Source organism: Nothobranchius furzeri, chromosome 4 (assembly GCF_043380555.1).
Source record: "Nothobranchius furzeri strain GRZ-AD chromosome 4, NfurGRZ-RIMD1, whole genome shotgun sequence".
Lineage (NCBI taxonomy): Eukaryota > Metazoa > Chordata > Actinopteri > Cyprinodontiformes > Nothobranchiidae > Nothobranchius > Nothobranchius furzeri.
Window position 1 is genome coordinate 47,193,636 of NC_091744.1, and position 17,851 is coordinate 47,211,486.

General features: G+C 43.2%; 1 protein-coding gene across 4 annotated transcripts in view; it reads left to right on the plus strand.

Annotated features, from left to right (window-relative positions):
- The first annotated feature begins 3,819 nt into the window (after positions 1-3,819).
- Positions 3,820-17,851, plus strand: part of ampd3b (adenosine monophosphate deaminase 3b) — a 74,753-nt gene continuing 60,721 nt past the window's right edge. For 3 of the 4 annotated variants that reach the window (XR_011520294.1, XR_011520295.1, XM_070550222.1), the window contains exon 1: positions 3,820-4,005. The gene's annotated coding sequence lies outside the window, so the exon portion shown is untranslated. The remainder of the gene's footprint in view (positions 4,006-17,851) is intronic. The other variant, XM_070550221.1, reaches the window with a different exon arrangement.

Genomic DNA, 17,851 nt, shown 5'->3' on the forward strand with positions numbered 1-17,851 from the left:
TTAGTAGAGGCAGATGATCGCAAACATTTTCTTACACCAATTCAAATACGTAAACTACTACTTGCATTTAAGAAAGGTTTGTAGACATTTTGTATACATCTGACTATTTATCAGCTGTAGGTCACACAGGTCACTGATTCATTTGTTTTTTACATTATGACCATCAGTTGCCAATTTCTTCTCACTATACCATTATGTTTTTCTGTTTTAATGGAAGCAATCAAATAAAAAAAGATAATCCAGTGCATTTTGTTTACATCTTGATCTTAAATATATCCAACTATTACACAAACAAGTGTGCAGGTGTGTGTGTGTGTGTGTGTGTGTGTGTGTGTGTGTGTGTGTGTGTGTGTGTGTGTGTGTGTGTGTGTGTGTGTGTGTGTGTGTGTGTGTGTGTGTGTGTGTGTGTGTGTGTGTGTGTGCACGCACAAGTATAAACCTTTTATTTTGGGAGCCTTTATTGTATTACAGTATGTTACCGTTTACTCGTATCTTAGTAAAATATGACATGAAAAAGGTAAATTACTGCCCACAAAAACACAGTAACCTCTGACAGCGTTGACTATTTTCAGTAGCAAAAGTGTATGTTTACGGTAAATCACTGGAAAAGGTATTGCAGCATACCTTGAAATGAGCTTACGGTAACATACCATAAACATACAGCACAACACATATTTATTAATCACGGTATAATATTGCGTTATTGATGTAATTTTCTTGTGAAATATATTACAGTATTTTACTGGCAACAGTGTTGCCAGTATCTCACCGCCATGCAGTCAGAGGGTTTTTTACAGCAATAAAATATACGATATAATTCTGGGATCAACACTAATTGGTAAGTTACCGTTAACCATGCATCACGGTATCATGCTGGCAACAGTGTTGCCAGTTTATTACCGTAAAGTGGATAGGTAAAGTCTAACAGTGTACTCTCAGGTGTAGTTACATCTGTCTTCAAACATGCGGTCATACAGCTGCTACTGAAATAAACAATAAAACAAAACAAAAAAAAACAGGTTTAAATATTGACAACCTTTCTAATTTCAGCCCCATTTCAAAACTTCCACCCCTGTCATGGAAAAAGCTGTGCATGAATAATTAATCAAACACCTTGAAGAATATGACATTTTGGATCACTTTCAGTCTAGTTTCAGGTCCCTGTGTAGTACAAAATACACCCATATTCATGTACTAAATGGCATTCTGACAGCTACTGGAAGGTTCTCATGTTTTACTTCTGCTCCTTGACCTCTCCGTTGCATTTGACACTGTTTATCACTCCACCCTGATTCAATGTCTTACATCATGGATTGGGATCAAATGGACAGCACTGGATTGGTTTGAGTCATATTTAGTGGCTAGAAGTTTAATAGTTGTTCCTCATTGTGTGTTTCTCATCCTTATGGGGTTCCTCAGGGTTCAATACTGGGACCCCTCCTTTTTTCAATCTACATCCTCCCCATGGGGTTTATTCTGAAAAGGCAAGCAGTAAATTACCACATTTATGCTGACGATTGTCAAATCTAAATATCCATAAATCCTGAGGCATCCATACTCTTATTTTTGGACTGTCTGTCTGAGGTAAAAAAAATTGGCTAGCATCAAATTTGTTCAGTTTGATTTGCTTTCGGTTGACAAAGGCTGAAGTAAGTGTTTGTGATATGTGTTGTGGATGCAGTGAAGTCACCCTACTTTTTGGAGGTCACTCACTGAATACAGAAGCAGAGCAGTAACTGTATGTGGTGAAGATTGAAGAACCACTAGTTGTGATCTTTTTGTGTGGGTGTGGCTCACTGATTTGTTGCAATGACTTAATAACTTGGTGTGGTGTGAAAGGAGCCAGTTGAGGTGGCTCGGGCATCTGATCAGGATGCCTCCTGGACACCTCCCTGGTGAGGTTTTGCGAGCACGTCCAACTGGGAGGAGACCTAAAGGAGGGCCCAGGACATGCTGGAGGGTCTGTGTCTGGCCAGGGAATGCCTTGGGATTCCCCTGGAAGAGCTGGCCCAAGTGGCTGGAGAGGGAAGTCTGGGCCTCTCAGCTTAGGCTCCTGCCCCCACGACCTGACTCCGGATAAGCGGAAAAAAATGGATGGATAGATGAGTGTGAGTCAAGTAAATGTATTCATCCTCCATTTTCTGTTGCAGTTTTATGAGCCGGGTCTTAACACCTTTCATGAACTGGCTTCCTCCTATCTCTCTCAGTGTTACTCACCCGTTACACACCCACCTGATCACTGAGGTCTGCGGAACAACTCTTTCTACCGAACCTGAGAGCACATAAGGAACCTGGTTTTGTGTTCGCTGCTATTCAACTTTGGAATGAGCTTCCTCTTGTGACACAGTCCCCCTCTGTTTCTTGTTTTAAATCAAGACTAAATCCAGTCTTTTAATGTTTTGAAGTTTAGTGCTTTTAGCAGTGACGTTATTTGTGTAATACTCTATGTACTGCCACTTTCTTTTTCTCCTGTTGTCTGTACTCCTTTAGAAATTTTTACTCTTCTGTTTGAAAATATTTTGTACATCACTTGGGTCAGCTGCCACACTAAAGTGCTTCAGAAATAAAACTGACACGACTTCATAAAGGATTAAAGGTCAAAACAGCTTGATCATTGCTGCTCAACTTTAATCAGAAGCCAATTTAAAAAGATAAATCTTTAAAAGGGACCAGAAAGATTCAAAGCATTAGCCATCCTTTCAAAAAGACTGTTCCAGAGTTTGGGAGCAGCAAAAGAAAAAAAACATCTTTACGTTGGTGTCCCTCTCATTCTGATCTGATTCTTTTAGCCTCTCGGGGAGGGTGGGGAAAAAAAAGATAAATAAATGACCCGCACTTGTATAGCACCTCTCAGCATAAGGACTCCAAAGCGCTTTACACTACAGTGTATCATTCATCCATTCACACACACATTCACACACTGATGGTGATGAGCTACGATGTAGCCACAGCTGCCCTGGGGCGCACTGACAGAGGCCGAGCACAGGCGCCACCGGTCCCTCTGACCACCACCAGCAGGCAAGGTGGGTTAAATGTCTTGCCCAAGGACACAACAGCAGAATTCTCAGTCTGGTGCCGGGATCGAACCTGAAACCTTCCAATTACTGGATAATCCGCTCAACCTGTTGAGCTACTGCTGCCCTAAAAAACTTGTACTGCAGACAGCCACTAGATGGCATTTGAGTTGTTTTTAGCTCCCACGTTGCATTTCAATGTATAGTTTTTATGTTTTCTGATGGGTGACTCCCAACAGATCGTACCATCGCACCAGCAGACATCTCTCCCTTTTTCAACTTGATGGTGAAATCCTGCAAAAATACTGCAGCGCTCAAGCTTCAGTCAGCTGGGTGATGGAGAGCCAGTTTGTTCACAAATGACATATTGTCTCTGTTAAATGAGGAGATGTTTGGTGGGTCAGAAAGAGCCAAAAATGTCTATCAGTAGCAGCAACAAAAGAAGGAATATCAAACTGGACAAAGGGACCAAAAACCAAAGATATTGTTAATGCAGGGAGGAGTGAGGATTGGATGTAAGGCAGTAAAATAAACTAAACACAAAGTCAAAACTGAAGAAAAACTCCTAAACTGAAAAGCTATGATGGTCCTTGTTCAGCTGTGTGACACAGCTAAGTGGCTAAATGTTGTTTCCTGTCCTCCTAATGGGAACTTGGTAAATGTTCTTTGTTTGATACACAATGATCCACACACCCATACTGATTAAACATAAATGGGTGGTGTCCAAAAATAGTTCTCATGCTTTTAGAATAATAACAAAGACGTTCAAACTAAAACCTCCCCCAGCACTTCCTCTCTTGCACCTTGTGGCAGAAATGCAGATCACTTTCTCAAACAGTTGTTCACCAGCTCGTCTCTGACCGGCAGCGGAAGAGTAAAACAGCTGTGAGTCTGCAAGAGGCTGCACTGACAAGTCTACTCCTAATAAGGTTCTCAGCATTTCCAAGAGGTCCTATCTCTACACCCAACCCTGCACCACGTTCATCCAACAGTAAGTAAACTACAGTTAGAACAACTATCTTAGTGGTTTCAAAACTCCAACTCGTCTATTTATAGTCACTCTCTCTTTCATGACATTTCCTGTTCTTTCAGGCACTTATCTGAGTTTGCATGTTATCTGCTAACACAGACAGCGTGGGTGTGCTTTACCTTGCTATTTTCAGTTCTGTTTGTTTGTCTTAGAGGACATCTTTATAATGGCTTAATTAAATATTTACCTAGATTGTTTATTAAAGATTACATCCAGTGTTTAATGTTCACAGCTGCCTCCAAACAAGAGTTTTATTCTGTGCTGAAGCTCCATTTGTTGAGTCTGTCCAGCATGTTAACCTGCTACAGATGTTTTTATTGCACTGAGGCAAGCCTGGGCAGGTGCACGAGAGAACACGCTGATCTTGGATAAGAACACATTGTAATAGTGATGGGATTTATGGCCCTTTCATGGGAGCCGTTCGTTTGTCGGTCATTTACCTCAAAGAGCCGTTCAAAAAGCTCCTTCATTCAACAGCAATGGCAATAATGGAACTAATAGACAAAATATCTACAGCAATAGACAATAAAAACTGCTTCATCAGTATATTTGTTGACTTGAAGAAAGCTTTTGATGTTATCGATCACTCGAAGTTTCTTCAGAAATTACATCAGTGTGGAATAATAGGTGTGGCGCATCAATGGTTTAGAAGTTATTTAAAGAATAGAAAACAATTTGTCCAACTAAACAACACTAAATCAGAACTGCGGGAGATTAATTATGGTGTGCCACAAGGGTCGGTCCTTGGACCTAAACTGTTCATACTATTTATTAATTGTCGTCGTCTTCTTCCTCTGCTTATCCGGGTCTGGGTCGCGGGGGCAGCATCCCAACTAGGGAGCTCCAGACTGTCCTCTCCCCGGCCACCTCCACCAGCTCCTCCGGCAGGACCCCAAGGCGTTCCCGGACCAGATTGGAGATGTAACCTCTCCAACGTGTCCTGGGTCGACCCGGGGGCCTCCTGCCGGCAGGACATGCCCGAAACACCTCCCCAGGGAGGCGTCCAGGAGGCATCCTGACCAGATGCCCAAACCACCTCAACTGACTCCTTTCGATCCAGAGAAGCAGCGGTTCTACTCCGAGTCCCTCCCGAATGTCCGAGCTCCTCACCCTATCTCTAAGGCTGAGCCCGGCCACCCTACGGAGGAAACTCATTTCGGCCGCTTGTATCCGCGATCTCGTTCTTTCGGTCATTACCCAAAGCTCATGACCATAGGTGAGGATTGGGACGTAGATCGACCGGTAAATCGAGAGCCTGGTTTTCTGGCTCAGCTCCCTCTTCACCACGACAGGTCGGCTCAGCGTCCGCATCACTGCAGATGCTGAACCAATCCGCCTGTCGATCTCCCGATCCCTCCTATCCTCACTTGTGAACAAGACCCCGAGTTACTTAAACTCCTCCACGTGAGGTAGGACCTGGGTTCCAGAGCCAATGCTATGTGTCGAGGTGAGTCCGACTATATCTAGCCGGTACCGCTCAACCTCTGCCACAAGCTCCTGCTCCTTCCCCGCCAGCGAGGTGACGTTCCATGTCCCAAAAACCAGTTTCCTTGTCCGGGGATCAGACCGCCAAGGCTCCCACCTCGGTCTGCCACCCGATCCACACTGCACCGGACCCTTCATGTTCCTCCTGCGGGTGGTGGGTCCACAGTTGGATGAGCCCATGTATCCGGTTCGGGCTGGGCCCGGCCGGGCCCCATGGGCAAAAGCCCGGCCACCAGGCGCTCGCTCACGGGCCCCAACCCCAGGCCTGGCTCCAGGGTGGGACCCCGGTAACCCTCCGGGCCGGGTACTCCGACTCTTTGAATTTACTTCCATGAAAGATCCTGTGAACCGTTCTTTGTCTCACCCTTTACCTAAGACCAATTTGTCGTGGGAGACCCTACCAGGGGCACAAAGTGCCCCAGACAACATAGCTCCTAGGATCATTATGGCACTCAAACTCCTCCACCACGATAAGGTGACGGTTCAAGGAGGAGACTATTTATTAATGATCATGTAAGTGTATCTAAGCTGCTCGGTACCGTTTTATTTGCTGATGACACAACATTGTTCTATTTAGGGTCAGATATTAATGAAGTAACTGGAGTGATAAATGACGAACTGATAAAAGTTATCAACTGGTTTGACATAAACTGACTTTCACTGAATCTTGTATGATTGTAATAAACAGTAAAAACAGTTTATTAAGATTATAATCTTAAAATTATTATTTTAAAATCTTGAAGTTTCCTTCATGTTGGGACGGAACAGCAGACAGATAAAGATGATGTCTGGCAGACTTCCCGGCTCCTGATGGATAATCTGTGGAACAAAAGTTACGGCTTGACCCAGCTGGGAAATTGTGACCTTGGGGTCACAAATATGAGGCCATTCATGTCGCTACAACAGAAAAGAGCATTGAGAATCATTAATAACAAATCACTATAGAGATCCATCTAATCCGTTATTCATCAAATATAAACTACTGAAATTTTATGATCTTGTTAATATGAAAATATTACAAACAATGTATAAAGCTAATACAAATACGTTACCCACCAACATCCAGAAAATGTTTGAAAAAAAAGTCAGTAATTATTTCTTAAAAGGAAATGAAGTATAAAAAAACAAAATTTAGAACCAGAATGAAGGAGATGACTATCTCTGTAAATGGCATGAGAATATGGAACAACCTCAGCAAAGACATAAAAGAATCAACGTCACTAAATATATTTTAAAAATGTATCAAATCAAGTGTATTACAGAACTACAATAACCTACATCCAGTTGGTGTCTGATTAGGTCTGTAAGTTAAAAGAATATAAAATGAATCTGTGTTTCGTTTTGTTTTGTTGTTTATTGAGAATTGTATGGAAGCATTATTAAAAAGTTTGGTTTGTAAATGGGGCAGATAATATAAGATATTTCTTCCTTCTGAGCAACGTCTTCCTGCGGTGTCCGTGAGCGCGCATGGGGTTGGTTAGTGTTCCTCCCATAGATATGTATATAAACACGTGTTTATATACATAAACACGTGTTTATATACATATCTATGGTTCCTCCTACTCCGTCACAGCGGTGGGTGGGGTTTGAGTGGGTGCGGTTGACTGACCTCCGGGGAGGTTTGTTAAGATGAACGGCTCTCTACAGGGACTTGGCATCTCATCATTCACTTAGAAAACCGGTTCAAAAGATTTGATTCGTTCGTGAACGTCACATCATCACTTTGTAATTAGGCCACATTTTTTTGTTATGTCTTTGCTTGTTTAAGACATACAACTGTTAGCTAATTATACACAAAAATGTTAATGTTTGGATTTGGCTGAAATAAAACAGGAGTTTGAACCCTGATAATGTTTAAAGTTTGAGTGTGATACAGACCTATACAAAAAAAGGGATACATCATGGTTCCCCCTCCATGCCTGAACAGTTTCTGTAGTGCAGCAAGTGACACCAACTAACAGGAAATTTGACTTGTTCTGTTAGGTTCTGCATCAGTTAATGTTGTTAATCTGACAGTAGCACACAAGAACAAGGAAGGTGGAATAAACAGAAGTCAGTAAATGAATGCTTCCACATGATGGGGGGAACACGGAGGGAGAAGGAACCAGTTATTTGTTGCATAAGAACTAAAACACTTATTCTTTTATGCAGCCCAGTCTGAAATCACCAGAAGCTGTAGGGCACCCGAGTTGAGAAAGTAAGGATGTGTTGTAGTGAAATGTCTCATGTTCTATATTTCTGACCTTTAAACACAGGGCTTCAGCATTTCCTACCATGAGAAATGCAGTTGATTCATAATCCTTATTAGAAACACATTCATAGAGGACATTTTGCCTAAAGGCAGAATGTAGGCAACGCCTTGTTTGTTTTGGAATTCAGCTTCAGTTACAGGAATCTCCCATCAGCTGATGTACATTCCTCCAAGTAATGATAGGCTTTTCATTTTAAAGTGGAAATCGTTCATGCTCCAACATGCAAGTTTGATGTGCAATCCAAACCCTGGAACCATCTGACTGACTTAATTTATAAAAACCCATTCTTGTGCCTCAAATACTATCAAAAATTTACTAAAAGAAGTAGCAAAATTATAACTTGCACATTTTGTTTCTGTTACTTCTGTGACAACACAAGTTCATACATTAGGTTTACACTTATACAGTAACAGTGACAAAGAGAATTGGGACCCCATTTTTGGGCCAAGAACAGGATTTTGACTGATCAGGTACCATCCTGGATCAGAGAGCTGGTAGCTGAATAAAGAGTACAGAGTCTAGATACTTAAAAGACGTCTGTGGAAGTTGAAGCGTCAAGTCAAGGTTTTTACTCAAGCAAAAGATAAAAAGTGCTGGTTTCAACGCTATTAAAGCATAAAAGGAAAGTAATGTAAATGCTAATGAGGATACTTGTTTGAGTCAAATGTCCCAAAAAATGTTTACGTATTAGTCCAATGCAAATTACACGCCAGACAGTTTTAGCTTGCTTTTACACCGACTAGCGTCTGTTTTAAATCACTGTCGAAGCTGACTACAGATTACAACATGATTGTGAGGTCGGCCTCGAATCAGAATTGTACTTTGTCTGAGCTCTCACCGTTCAAGCAATGCTTTCCCAGTGTTGACCTTTGTTTAACCCCTTTTTCAGTTGGACGTTCCTTCTCGTTTTAGCTTCATCAGATAAAAGTTGTTCTTGTTTCTTCAGAGGATCCTCTATGTTGAACACAATCCAATAAACGCCCATCATCTGTAGCTAGTCTGTTCTGAGGTTTAAACATGGATACAGTTACTACTTCTCATGAGCTATGTGAGTTTGTGAAACTTCTGGTCACCGGTCTGGTGTGTCATTTTATCAATATTTTATACTGGCTCAAGAAAAAGATGTAAGACAATGCAACAAAACAGCCTTGCTTATTTATAATGACCTTCTTGGATCTGAGTGCAGCTTGTGATGACCACGGTGTCCTCTTGTCCCAGCTTGAACACTGCGTGGGCACAAAGGGGACTGTTCTACAGAGGCTAAAGTCATGTTTGACTGACAGGAGTTTTCAGTCATTTTGCTACAGAACATCTAAGATGTGGAGTTCCTCAAAGTCCTATCTAGATCCTGTCCTGTTTTCTTCGCACATGTTGCCTTAGGGGTCTATCTTCAGAAAGTTTATTATCTCACTTAATTGTTTAGCAGATGACTTTCAGATTTACCTTTGGGTAGAAGAGTTTGTTAGTGTTGAGGATTTTTCAAAAATAACATCAGCCTTGGTTACAAGGCTTGTGCATGAGGGAGAACTCACACAAACCAGAATAGTTTCTTTCCCTGACTCTGTTCTACATCTACTGATTGTTCATAGGATTCACAGGCTGGCAACTATAGGGCCATTCCCATCTGTACCGGGTCGGCCCGGGCCGGGTAGCGTAGGTTGTTTACATATCTGGGTGGCCTGGTATTTTTCCGGGCCAACCAAGGCTCATTCTCAGCCCTCTTCTCGAGGGGGTCTGCTTCAGGCCGACCAGGGCCAACACACCCACTGCTGACAGCAAATTCACACCTTCCATTAGAGCAAGCCTCTGATTGGTGGGTAGAATCAGCCCACATGGGCTTGAGACAAGGATGTGTGGAATCAACCGGGCCAGGCTGGGGCCGACTGGGGCTACCCGGCCCGGGCCGACCCAGTACAGATGGGAATGGCCCATATATGTCCAGACAGTCCAGACCAGTTAGAACTGGTTGGAATAAAGCTGACCCTACCTCCCTGATCCGGGGCACGTACGTTCAATTCAATTCAATTCAAGTTTATTTATAAAGCGCCAAATCACGACAAGAGTCGTCTCAAGGCACTTTACAAAGTAAACATTCCAATTCAGATCAGTTCATTAAGCCAATCAGAAATAATGTTTCCTATATAAGGAACCCAGCAAATTGCATCAAGTCACTGACGAGTGTCAGTGACTATACAGCAATCCTCATACTAAGCAAGCATGCAGCAACAGTGGAGAGGAAAACTCGCTTTTAACAGGAAGAAACCTCCAGAGAATCCTGGCTCAGTATAAGCAGCCATCCTCCACGACTCACTGGGGATCGAGAAGACAGAGCACACACACACACACACACACACACACACACACACACACACACACACACACACACACACACACACACACACACACACACACAATAATGTGTCTATAGTTCTATTGTGATGTCTTAGTAAATATTCTATTTGGTGAGATCAACTTTATTGTATTTATCCTAGTGGATCTATAATTAAATGGGTAAACTAGCAGTAACACGACCGTACGTTGACACATGTAAATTAATAAAACAATTTCCAAAACAGTAAGGTTCTTGGGTACATCACCTCGGTCCTCTGTAAATAAACTTGAGTTGTGTCTTCAACAGCTTTTTAAAACCAGAGAAGTTAGAGAGTTATGTGGTCAAATTAGGCTTCTTTCAGCTATGTGCAAGGTAAAGTCCTGCCTCTGGTTTAGAGGTGTTGAAAACATTATTCATGCTTTTATTTAGAAAAACAGTGTAACGTTAGAAATAGTGCCCATAACTCGAGTATAAAGTATGGGCTGCAGCTCTGATGAAGATGTTTCCCCGTGTCGTTTCTTCGATCTCTCTCTACCCATGACCATTGAGAGGAGTAACATTCAGCTCACCCAGAGTGTTACATTGGTATCGAACTCATGGACTAGTTGTAATAAACCCTAAAATGACATCTTCATTTGGCACAACTTGCCTTTGTTTATAATCCGTTTTAATAAACTTCCTGTTTGAATGAAATGCTTTTATTTTGAAGGGTCCATTTCCTGTTCTAACAGTTAATGCAAGCTAGCTTAACAGCGATAAAAATGACCAAAGCAGCTTAGACGGAGATCTTGGATTTTATCATTGACATATAAATATTGGACAATGGGTTTCCATAGACTCCAATATCACGTTTTTGAGGCCAAACGGGAGGTGGCCACCACCGCCATTTTGACCGTGTCACAGATTCCATCAAGCCCAGACAATTCCACAAAAGGGAAGAGAGGTGGAGCTGAGGGTGGGGCTGTAAGGCTGGGATCAACTGACGACACCCGGTCGAACTAGCTACAAGCTAACCTGAAGCTAACCCAAAGCTATGCGGAGGTGGGATCTAAGCTAACGGAGGTAGCAACCTAGCTACAACCGGAGTTAACTGTGCACAACACCAGAGCTTCCGAGTCAGAGATACGCCGGGTTGACCGCTGGGTAAAACCGGGTGGAACACAGAGGTCTCCCGAGACCTCCACAAGCAGTGTTGCCAACTCAGCGACTTTGTCACTGTTCCTAACGACTTTTTGACCCCCCTCAACGACTTTTTTTCCAAAAAGCGCCTAGCGACAAACTTAGCGACATTTCTCAGGACCCGTTGCTACTTTCTGTAGAACTTTCATGTAGATATTCCCTACAGATTAGCAACAAAGAAACCATTTGCACTCTGAACCGTTCTTCCGGGAGTAAGGAAAGAGAACGATAATCTGCACATGTGCACGAGGACTGACCAATCATAAACCGTTTTCAGCCGGTCTGATTCGCTGAAGACAGAGTACAGCTGCAGAGCTGGAGACCGCCGATTTACGTCTGCTGCTTTCATATTGCTGCAGGCTCACGCTTCTACTAGAGACGGTGCAGGCGTCAACCTGCCATCTCTGGTTCTGCAGCCATCAGACACTTTGGTTTTTCCTGCATTTGGCAAATAAAGTCAACGGGAGTTTCAACTACCGTCCCGTTTACACACGCAGCTCTGTGGCTCATCTGAATTTCCTTCAGTGACACAGGGATGGTTATACTATGAGACACCCGCTCCCTTTTGCTCGGTGCGCCGTTATTATCACGATGGAGAGAGTACACAACAGAGAAGTTGAGAAACTATGAGGTGTAAAAAAACAGCTTTTTAGGAAAATGTGTGAGAACGAGGAGAGCAGGAGGTCTGAGTTATATCCTACAAAAATAACTGTTTGGATCACCACAACATATCTGTCTTAATGCCACTTTATTGGTAGTTTTGGAATTTATTGTACATATAAAAGCAATTTGGGCCATTTTAATCATACTAATTAATAACTTTAACATATAACATAGTTTTTATTTTCCTCCCTTTTAGTCCTATTATATATATATATATATATATATATATATATATATATATATATATATATATATATATTAGATGCTATGGGGAAAACGAACTCTAATGTGGCGTGATGACGTCATCAATATGTAAATTAGCACATGACGTCATCTGGCGACATAGTGACTTTTGGGGGGAACTTCAGCTACTTTCAGTCAAAAACAGTTGGCAACACTATCCACAAGCCGACAGCCGCATAGCAGACAAGCGCAGCTGCGATCTGAGATGCGCAGAGCTGACCTCTGGGGAGAACAGGGTGGAAAGGTTTCCATCCCCGAGCTCCACAAGCCGGCAGCCCGCGCAGCAGTCAGAAGCCGCGATCAGACAGAGATGCACCGAGCTGCGGGGAGGGGAGAACGGGTGGAAAACATCGGTCTCCCAAGAGCTTCACAAGCTGATAGTGGGAACCCAGCTCGACCAACATGTTATATTTCAACCCATTTTCTAAAGTGCAGCATTATGTTAAATGCACTGGGTTTTACCCTATTACATTTAAATTTCATGGTTAAACAGTACATGTTAAAATCGAAGCTCAGCTCGGCAGTGACCTAAAATACATAAATATAATTTTACTTACCAAAAAAATGAAGTGGAGACTCCTTGGACGCTCTATTAGTGCAATTAATGCCGCAGCAAGTCATTTTGTCCAACAATTGCACAAATAATATCCAAACAAGAATACACACACACAGAGACTCAAAATCCCGGAAAAGTTTCCAGGCCAGACCGAGGCTCTACTGAGGCCTTTCCACGGAGCTAGCTCTGTGGTCACGTGGGTCTGATGCTCATTAATTATACATAATTTTAGGCTTTTAATACACTTAAACAGAAAAGTGAGAAAAAATTCCTGCCCCCTCAGAGTTGTCATGAGTGTAAACTAGATCATTTAAACCAAAAACATGTTTTGGTACCAGGCTGTAAACATGTTTATTTCTGCTGTGAAATTGGTATTTTTAACATGGGAGTCAATGAGGATTGGCTCGCTTCTGACACCAGCCCCTAGTGGATGAGGGTGGAACTGCAATTTATTTCATTTCCGCGTTGGCCTCAATTTTTCACCCGCATTGCGGGGGCTTGGATTTTATTAACAGCCCCCTTGATAGAGGCACAAAGTAAATTTATTATCTTAATGTACTTATGTTTTAAATATTTTGTGATAAAATGGTTAGATTCAAATGTATTGATTTATATTATAAAGCTAAGGAAATTGTAATTTATGGTGTATGTTGTAAACTGCTAGCCTAGTGAACTAGACTGTTAATAACAGTTGTATGTGATGTTGTGATGATGGCGCGGCAGATGGCAGCCTCGGTACATTGCTCTCTTTTGTTTGTGTTTTTTTTTGTCTATTTTTTGGAAATCAGCGATGCAAAATGGATTACTTTCAGTAAAGATGAACCACTGTGTATCAGGCAACAAATCACCGAGACGGGTTTTCAAAAATCTGAGGACCCGGGAAGTTTATTGGAAGTTTTGATCGGAGGAACTGCTACTGTTTGTTGGAGAAGTAAACGCAGGAGGGGTAAATGAGCAGGGGTGCTAGTGAGACTCCACCAGCGGGTATTTCGTATGCCTCTCCCAGCAATACACCTAGCGAACGTTCGATCCCTACCTAATAAAATAGACGAACTGCTCCTTCAGAACAGGACTAATAGAGACTTTGCACACTCCGCTGCCCTCTGCTTTACTGAAACGTGGCTCAGTGACTTGACTCCTGATAATGGGGATTATACCTGCCAGGGGTTTTGTTTACATCGCGCAGACCGGGAAAAAGAGCTGGTAGGGAAGACGAAAGGAGGTGGAATCTGCTTCTACATTAATGAATGTTGGTGTACAGACGCTACAGTTCTCAGTAAACATTGTAGCTCAAACTTAGAGACAATATTTTTGAAATGTAAGCCGTTTTACTCCCCGCGGGAAATATCTTCATTCATTTTGATTGGAGTATACATACATCCTCAAGCAGATGTGAGTGTTGCATTGCAGACTCTCGCCGATCAAGTTACCTCCACAGAGAACAAATACCCAGACTCAGTGCTCATTATTTTGGGCAATTTCAATAAGGCTGAACTTAATATCGAACTACCGAAATACAGACAGCACATCAGATGTCCTACTAGAGGCAAAAACATATTGGATCATTGCTATACAGTTCTTAGCATAGCATAGTTTATTTATATAGCACATTTAAAATGCAGCATGGGAGCTGCCCAAAGTGCTGCACAGGCTAAAACAAAACACACCCATTACAAGAAGCTAAAACAAAGGATAAAAATCTCAATTAAAAGCAGAGAAAACATGATGAATACTAAGAGCACATTAAAACAATGACACAATAAAACAATAAAACGAGTCACTGTCTAAAAGCCAAAGTGTAAAAGTGGGTCTTTAAACGAGATTTAGAAACCGCCAGAGATGGAGCCTGCCGAACTCCAATGGGCAATGAGTTCCATAGCTTTGGGGCAGCATGGACAAATGCTCGATCTCCCCGCGATTTGAGTGTCATCCGCGGCGTGTACAGCAGCAAAAGGTCAGCCGACCTCAACGAGCGGGTGGGCACATATGGAGTGAGAAGGGCAGAGAGGTAGGAAGGTGCCAGGTCATTGAGTGCTTTAAAAACAAAAGTCAGTAACTTAGACTGCACTCTGAAAATGACAGGGAGCCAGTGAAGATGTTCCAGGACAGGGGTAATATGGCTACGTCGGTGTGTACCCGTCAAGAACCTGGCAGCAGCGTTCTGAACAACCTGCAGCCGATTCAGGGCAGAGTCCGGAACACCAATGAGGAGGGTGTTTGCATAGTCCAGGCGAGAGGTAATGAATGCATGAATGACTGACTCCAAATGCCTCCGTTTCAGGATTCGTCTGAGGCGAGTAAGGCGGCGAAGCTGATAAAAGCAAGACCTCACTACAGAGTTTATCTGTGGGGCCATTGTGAGTCCAGCATCCAGCTTGACTCCGAGACTCGTCACACACTGTTTGGGGTTAAGGGTTAAAAGGTCACAAACAGGGTGAGAGCCATGGTGGTTGCGGGGGTCAAAAACAATAAACTCAGACTTCTTTTCATTCAGTTTTAAGAAGTTGGATGCCAGCCAGCCCTTCACGTCATCCATACATGCAGCCAATTTCGAGCCCGCATTCTTCTCGTCCATTTCCACGTATAGCTGACAGTCATCTGCGTAGATGTGATAGCTCAGGCCATGCTGATTCAGGATATTGCCCAGAGGCAGAAGGTAGATTGAAAACAGCAATGGCCCAAGAACGGAACCTTGCGGCACCCCCCAAGGCAGTGGAAGACTGGAGGATGCACAGTCACCAATCTGTACAGAGATGGTACGGTTTGATAGGTAGGAGCGGAACCATTTAAGTGCCACCCCCGTGACCCCAACCCAAGACCCAAGCCGATCCAATAAAATATGGTGATCGACCGTATCAAAAGCCGCTGAAAGGTCCAGCTGGAGCAGCAGTACCGTAGACCCAGAGTCAGAAGCCACCAGAATGTCATTTAGCACCATAATCAAAGCAGACTCAGTGCTATGGTTTGGTCTAAAAGCTGACTGAAATACATCCAACAACGAGTTGCTATTCATATGGGCAGAGATCTGGCCATGCACAATTTTCTCAAGGACCTTCGAGAGAAACGGGACTTTCGATATAGGGCGGAAGTTCTCATAAGTGGAGGGATCCATACCAGGTTTTTTCAATATCGGCTGAACAACCGCATCTTTAAAAACCTTAGGGAACACTCCAGTGCTGAGGCTAATGTTAAAAATGTTCATGAGTGCCGGGCTCAGCGCAGACACCGAGTCACGCACCAATTTAGCCGGGAGGCTTCTTAAAGAAGAAGAAGAAAGAAAATATCATTTCTATAGCGCCTCTCAAGATAAAAATCACGAGGCGCTTCACAAAAACAAAACAAATGTTAAAATATAAAAAATTGTAAAAATATAAAAAAGCATTTAGAAAATGTTTAAAAATATATTGAAAATGAGCAAAAAATAGGCAAGTGGGATTTAAAAGAAAAAATGTTAAGAAAGAGAGAGTGAATAGGAAAGAATGAAATCAGTGGATCCTGAGGAAGGTGGAATAGGTGGGGAGAGCAGAACAAAGAGAGAGAGGTGAAGAAGGTCATAAAAAAGCCAGCTTGAACAGGTGAGTCTTCAGCTGCTTTTTAAAGGAGACCACTGAGTCCACTGATCTCAGGCTCAGGGGGAGAGAGGTCCAGAGTCTGGGGGCCACAGCAGCAAATGATCTGTCACCTTTGACCTTTAGCCTGGTGCACTGCACAACCAGTAGGCTTTGATCACTGGACCTCAGGGACCTGCTGGGGGTGTAGGGACTGACAAGATGGTGCTTGTCCATGTAAGGCCCTAAAGACCAGAACCAGGATCTTGAAATGAACCCTGAAGTTGACTGGCAGCCAGTGAAGCTGGAGGAGAAGCGGGGTGATGCGGGTGTGTTTGGAGGACTTGGTCAGAAGCCGAGCACAGGCGTTCTGAACCACCTGTAGACGGTTCAGGGAGGTTCTGCTCAGACACGTGAAAAGAGAGTTACAGTGGTCTAAGCGTGAGGAGATGAAGGTGTGGATAGCAGCCTCAAGTTCAGAGCGAGACAGAATGGGACTCAGCTTAGCAACGTTCCTGAGATGGAAAAAGGAAGAGCGAACAAGAGAACTGACATGAGAATCCAGGGTGAGAGCTGGGTCAAAGGTCACGCCAAGATTCCTGACAGAAGGTTTGGTGTGGGAAGCAAGCTGACCAAGATAGTCTCTGACTTTGGGAACCAGCTTGTCTGGGGCACAGATAAAGGGGCATACCACTCTGTCTCTCGTGCAGCTCTCGGCCTCTCTGACCATAATTTGATTCATCTTATCCCCACTTATAAACAAAAACTAAATTCTGTAAAGCCAGCCATCAGGACAGTGAGGAAATGGACAAATGAAGCAAAAGAGGAGTTACAGGACTGTTTTGATTGTACAGACTGGAGAGTATTTGTGGATGCCACAGACGATCTGAACGAGCTAATAGACACTGTGACATCCTACATCACCTTCTGTGAGGAAGTGTGTGTGCCAACAAAGACTTTTCGCACTTTTAATAACAACAAGCCATGGTTTACAGCAACACTGAGCCAGTTGAGACGGGCAGGCTTATAGGGCAGGAGACAGGCCTCGCAGCTTAAGTATGCAGCAAAGCTGAAAAACCAGTTTTCAGCCAACAACCCCACATTACTGTGAAAAAACATTCAGCACATTATCAACTACAGGAGACCATCTTTCATTTCTGATGCTAATCATGGCCTTGCTGAGGAGCTAAATGGCTTTTACTGTCGCTTTGAGGAAAGGAAAGTCACACCCCTCCTCCACTCCTGCATAGCTGCAGCCGTCACCCCTCACCTGGAAACTCTTAAGGCTGGTTCATGCTTCTCCGTCAGCTCCGCAAGGGACAGACACACACGGATTGACGGAAGCGTTTTGCTCTCATACTTCTCCGTCTCCTGGAGAGTGTTGCAAAGCAATTCCCCACCAGGACAACAGAGGGCGTAGCGCTGTTCTGTGGTATCCTGTCATGTATCGGTCCAAGATAGTGTGTTTATATTGTGTTTTTTGTGTATATAAGATGTTGTAGTGCAATGTCTATCACTACCAATGTCTATGTGGGTGGAGTTCAAGTCC